Below are 6,028 nucleotides of genomic sequence, written 5' to 3' on the forward strand. Positions count from 1 at the left end.
TACAGCACCCCAGATTAAAAAAAAAAAAAAAAAAAAAAAACATCCCGTGTCGCCACCACTCGCAGCAGTTTGGAGTTGGAACGCCTTCTTATATCAGCCTAAGTACAAACACTGTGCGTACTACGGAACAACACGTACAAACGGGTACGAATACATATATCTAAGGCGGTCTCAAGCGCAGTATAAATGCACTTATATAATATAATTCATGGCAGTCAACGAAATCGAACAAATCTATAGGAACATAATCAACTATCATTAATAAAGGAATGGGTCGCCAGAACTTGCAAGATTTCTTTTGATACACCCATTCAAACATACAAATAACACATCTACTGAAACATCGTAAAGTTTTGCGGGAGGTCGTGTTCAGGCGCGACACCCACATTGAAGAATGGAAATATATATATATATACATATATATATATATATATATATATATATATATATATATATATATATATATATATATATATATATATATATATATATATATATATATATATATATATATATATATATATATATATATATCTGTTCTCTTGTCAGCGGCTGGGGCAGGTAGGTCACCGCCGCTTGCGGCGGGGGCTAGACTGACACTGAATTTTTATGTTATAGGCTGTCATTGCACCCGCCACCGCTTCGGTGGTGGACGACGGCTGTTGTTGCGGCGCGCGTCTTTCTTTCCCTCCTCTTTTCTTTATTTTCTCTTCTGTCTCAGCGGAGGTGGCTCAGCTACAGAGCCAGTAGCAGGCCCGTGCATTTTCTTTTCCTTTTACTACAGTGAACTAGAATATCCTAGTTCACTGTACTTTTACGTACAGCCACAACAGCAGCAGCTTCGTGGGACACCAGACAGGAGCGCAACGCACGTTGTTTTTTTTTTTTTTTTTTATCTCTCTATCTCTCTGTGCTCGCGCACCGCCGTCTGCGCCCCGCCGGGGTGGTGCAGTGGTAAGACGCCCGAGCACTGTGCCGGAGTACCCGAACCCGACCTCGGCGGCTGCGTTTCGATGGAGGCGAAACGAAGAGGCGTCCGTGTGCTGTGCGATGTCAGCGCACGTTAAAGATCCCCAGGTGGTCGAAATTACTCCGTAGCTCTCCACTACGGCTCCTCTTTCTCTCTTTTCACTTTCACTCCCACCTTCCTCCCTTCCCTTACGGCGCTGTTGCGGTGTCCACAGAAAACAAGTGAGACAGTTACCGCGCCTTTCCCTTCCTATAAATAAATCAGTAACTGCCGTCTGCATACCAGCCCGCGAGGGCCGCTCCGCCGGCGCTCGCGACACGCAAGCCGTGACGTAGTCACGTGAGAGAAGCGAGCGCGCTCACTGGTCCGTCTTTCGTGGGGCGGAGTCCGTCGTTTGCCGGACGACGACACCGTGGAGCAAAACCCCACGGCGCCGGATTTCGGGGAAACTCCCCTCCTCCGTCAAACGCCGGCGCTACGGCGTTTATATCCTATCTCCTCTTCGCCGCGGCGGCAGAGGAAGGGGACACCGCACGACGGATAGAGTGGCGCGATGTTCAAGCAGAAAGGGACGCCGGACGCCGTCAAACCTGTTCGGGCAGAGCCTCGCTGCTCCCAAGTGACTGTACGTGAGAGCGCTTATTTTTTTTCTTCTGCAAGGAAAAAAAGAAAATTCCGAGGTGGCGGCTGCTTTTCATGCAGCGGTGAAAGTCGTGTGCTCCGCGTCTGTACTGAAAAAAAAAAAAGAAAAAAAAAAGAAACGTGGTGTCTCACGTGCTCTAGTAGCAGTTTGGAGCTAGAACGCGTTTTCATCTCCGCTTCGGTAACGGTACAAACACCGCGCGGAACAACAAATGGATACGAATATATATCAAGCCAGTATCCAAGCTCAGCCTAAATGCGCACTTTATAACATTATTAATGACAGTCAGCGAAATCAAAGAAATTTATAGGAACATATATAGTTAACTCTGCTTACATGGATTTTTATAATTTGCCTTATGGCAGCTTGCGTAATAAAAAAAAAACTGCCATCAATAAAGGTATGGGCCGCCAGCCTGCAAGATTTCTTTTGATACACCCATTCAAACATACAACTGAAACATCATAAAGTTTTGCTGGATGTTATGTCTAGCTGCAAAAAAAAAAACGGCATCTGTTATTTCTTGTCAGCGTGCGCTTCGCGGGGAAGCAGACAGGAGCGCAATCCACGCTTTTTTTTTTTTTTTCTCTCTCTCTGTGCTCGCGCACCGCCGTCTGCATACCAGCCCGCGACACGCAAGCCGTGAAGAGCGGAGTCCGTCGTTTGCCGGACGGCGGCACCGTAGAGCAAAACCCCACGGCACCGGCCACCAGATTTCGGGGAGTACTGGCACCATTAACTCCCCTCCTTCGTCAGACGCCGGCGCGACGGAGGAGGGAAAAACCGGCTGTGAGAATGAGGCCTCAGACGGTGCTGGATGGGACAGCATTGAGGCTGAAATGCGTGACTGTTTCATGGTGGCGGGAATGAGGCGGGCACGTGAGGAGCGACAGATTACCATCGTCTGTGACATCATCCTCCTGCTTTCTCAACCTTTCTGCGGGCCGGGGAGTCACCGAAGCACTTGCCTCACAATCTGACTCCGGAAATTATTGCAACATCGCCGGGATAGTTTCGAAGTGGTAGAAGGAACAATGGTGCAGCAGGCACCTCTTTCGACGCCGCTGAGTGCGCACGGAGACTTCTCAACTTCTCACTGAATTGGTAGACCACGGGTTCTGTCGCAAGCACGCCGGACGCTGTTCTTGAAGCAGCACGGCAGTTCTATTCCACTCTCTATCAAGCTCCCCTTCCAAGCAAAGCTACTTTCCCCTTTGAAACTCCCTCCAATCCACTTCACTTATCAGGAGCTCCTTTGGATGAGACGCAGCGCTTAAGTCTTTCCATAGAAATCGTAGCCCAGGTTCAGATGGCTTGACTATCGAGTTTCATGTCAAGTTTTGGGGGCAGCTCGGGAAGCCTTTCACCACCCTTGTGAACAGGCTCCTGGGTGAGGGGATGCTTTCAGATACTCAAAGGGAAGGGCTGATCACTCTCCTTTGTAAGGATGAGTCAAGATGCACTGACCTGCGAGCCTGGCATCCCATCACGCTTCTGAACGTCGACTACAAGGTCATAGCCAAGTGCCTGTCCTCTTGACTAACCTCGTTCCTTCAGATATTATAGGTCTTTATCAGCCTTGTTGTGTTCCGGGTCGCTCTACCCAACTCCACGGTTTCGGGACTTCTTCCTTTGGGCTCAACACAGAAATCTTTCAGGTATTCTCTGTTCCTACGATCAGGAAAAGGCATTCAATGTGGTTAGCTATCCATATTTGTTTCAAATCCTGGAGGAAGCTAGTATACTAGACTGATTTCCAGCGCGTGGTCAGAGTTCTATATTCTAGGTCAGTTTCAGCCGTTATTGTGTTAGGTCATACATCAGAGGTTTTCGAAGTGAGCTGTGGAGTTTGGCAGGGATGTCCCCTATCTCCTGCTCTCTATGTGCTCGTGTTTGCCTATTACAAAGGCTCTCTCGGAATAGCTCGTTTTCCCTTACCACCAGGTTCTCCGCCAGCTGCCATTTCTGCCTACGCAGACGACCTAACCACTGTCGTCCCAGATGAGGCTGCTGTCTCCTTTGTTCTTATGGTTCATGACTTTGTTAACGGCTCCTGTCTGCAGCTGCTCTTACGGATCAGTGTTCATGTACTATTGGGGACAAAAGTTTCCAGGACACGAGAAAAACAAACCTGGAGCACAAGCTCCACATTCTTTCCTTTCGTGGTCTCTTGATTTCACTAGCTGATGTCACACAACAACAGAGTCCAACTTTCAGATCATCAAGTCTGGTCTCTGGACACCAGCTAGCAACAGAGCTATTGGCTACGATGCCTGATGATAAGTCCTGGAAACCTTTGCCCCTGATAGTACATGCAATTGCATACTGCTAATCTATCAATGTCCACCTCTATTATTTGACACATACGTATTAACATACAGTTTTAAGCTACCACACTGTGCGAAAGACCATTAAACATTGACATAAAGGCCTGCTTTAACCAAGGCATACAAAAGCGTCTGCGTGGCTTAGTGTTAACATGTCTGACTCGGCATCCAAGGGTGCCACATTCGATTCTGATCTAATCTGTACATCTCAAAGGAGCAACCCAAGTTGGCAGCTCTCGCCAACTAGACGAAGTTAACGGTTTCATAACATTACACAATGCACGAACCTATCAATGCCAGGCCATGTCACCTGTCAAAGGCATACTCATGATTTCTTCACTCACAATGCTAATGCTGGATTTTCTGAAGAACGGGGCCTTTAATGCCGTCGCGTTAAAGTTGACAATATCGTAGCATTTTGTTCACTACTGTATGTATCATCACACCAGCCAAGCAAATATCACGTGGATGCAGAAAATGGCTGTTATCACTAACAATACTAAATATCCGAGTATCAGAAAATGAAAATGAATTAACATGAGGGCTGCTCCTTTTCTCAAATAAGTGCTTGGTTAGTGCCTATATGTTACCATCTGTAAATTTCTCGCAGATTTGAAGAGCTGCTTACAAAGTAGGCACCCTTTACTAACAACAGTGCATTGCAATGCCACTGTGATTGCCTTGGATTATTTGGATTGTGGTTCAATATAGGCAAAAAGACAGGCACCTCTGTTGCGTGTCGTGTCAGTGCGCATTAAAAAATTCCAGATGGTCGAAATTTTTCAAGCCCTCCACTGATTGTCCAAATCATTTAGGGACGTCAAACCTTATGAACCTTGATCTGATTGCTGCTTTGTAATGTTTGTTATAGTATCTTACTCTGAGCAATTCAAGAAAAACATTTTTTTTTTTTAAACTGTTTCCATTTTCGTAACAACTGTCAACACACTAGGGTGCCTCCATGAGTACGTCCCTTAACCACTCCGTGGAAAGGACATGTGTACCCAAATTGCCTTAATCATCCTAAAGCTAAAGCTCATCGCCAGTGCACCAAGTGTTTGAAAGGGCAAGCACTGGGCCAAGGCCAATCGCAAGAGGAGTGTAGGCTGTACTCGGCTAGCTTGGTAGTGACTGGGAGAACTTTCACATGTCGCTTCGTGGGTGCACGGCATGAGCATAAAAGCTGCAGTGAAAGGCGCTTTGGGTAAAGCCACTGCTGACCATAAAAGGTCTAATTCTGTTACCGGCACATTATGTGATTGTGGAAGAGCCACTAGAAGTGCCCATTGTAGGGGCATGGCACACAGTTTATTTCATTGAATGTTCCAATGAACGCGAGTTAAAAAAGGGAAACACTGCTATACTTTTTGCGTGGTATTTTCAAAGGGATACCCCAAGGGCTCAATATAAGTAGGCAGTGTAACTTACAGCTTTAACCAAAAACAACTTTTGGCATGCTCATGTTAGCCTAGGACCCATTCCCAGTGAAGAACTTTACTTCCCTTACCTTCAGAGTACAGAAATGAGCCAGCAGACACTAAAAAAAAAACAGTTCAAGGAGTGGAGATGCTCAAGGTTCTGCCGCGTCGACTGCCGAAACACATCTGCTGGTATTACCGTTGTTGTAGCAATGGACCATTTGTAAAAATTTGTAATTCAGCTTCTTCCAACCAAAAGAACTCTTTCCCAGACGATACTTCAGCATTCTTAGTGGAAGTAGTAGCAGTGAGAGACCTGCCAGGAGAGCTGCCAGATAAACTCGGTCGATATGAACAGACCTACAAACTCACAATGCAGGATAAGTGCAAAAGGAATGAGCTCGAGTGAAAGTTCTACAGTTACTGCCAGTACATTGCGAACACTGTTGTCGACCTTCCTTTGTTTTGGAAACGACAGGCGTGTGACTGGCCAACACTACCGCAAGCATCTTTTGAACATTTTAGCTTTCTTTGTGTCAAGCACTAATGTTCAACGAGTGTACTCAAAATTACATGCTGTCAACACAAAGGAGCGTGCTGGCATGGCTGATGGCAGTCTAAGTATGCTTGTATCTACATTTACAATCAGCATTTGCTAAAAGGTCAAAAT

The sequence above is a fragment of the Amblyomma maculatum genome, chromosome 6, assembly GCF_055883805.1.
Source record: "Amblyomma maculatum isolate TAMU_Amacu chromosome 6, ASM5588380v1, whole genome shotgun sequence".
Taxonomy (NCBI): Eukaryota; Metazoa; Arthropoda; class Arachnida; order Ixodida; family Ixodidae; genus Amblyomma; species Amblyomma maculatum.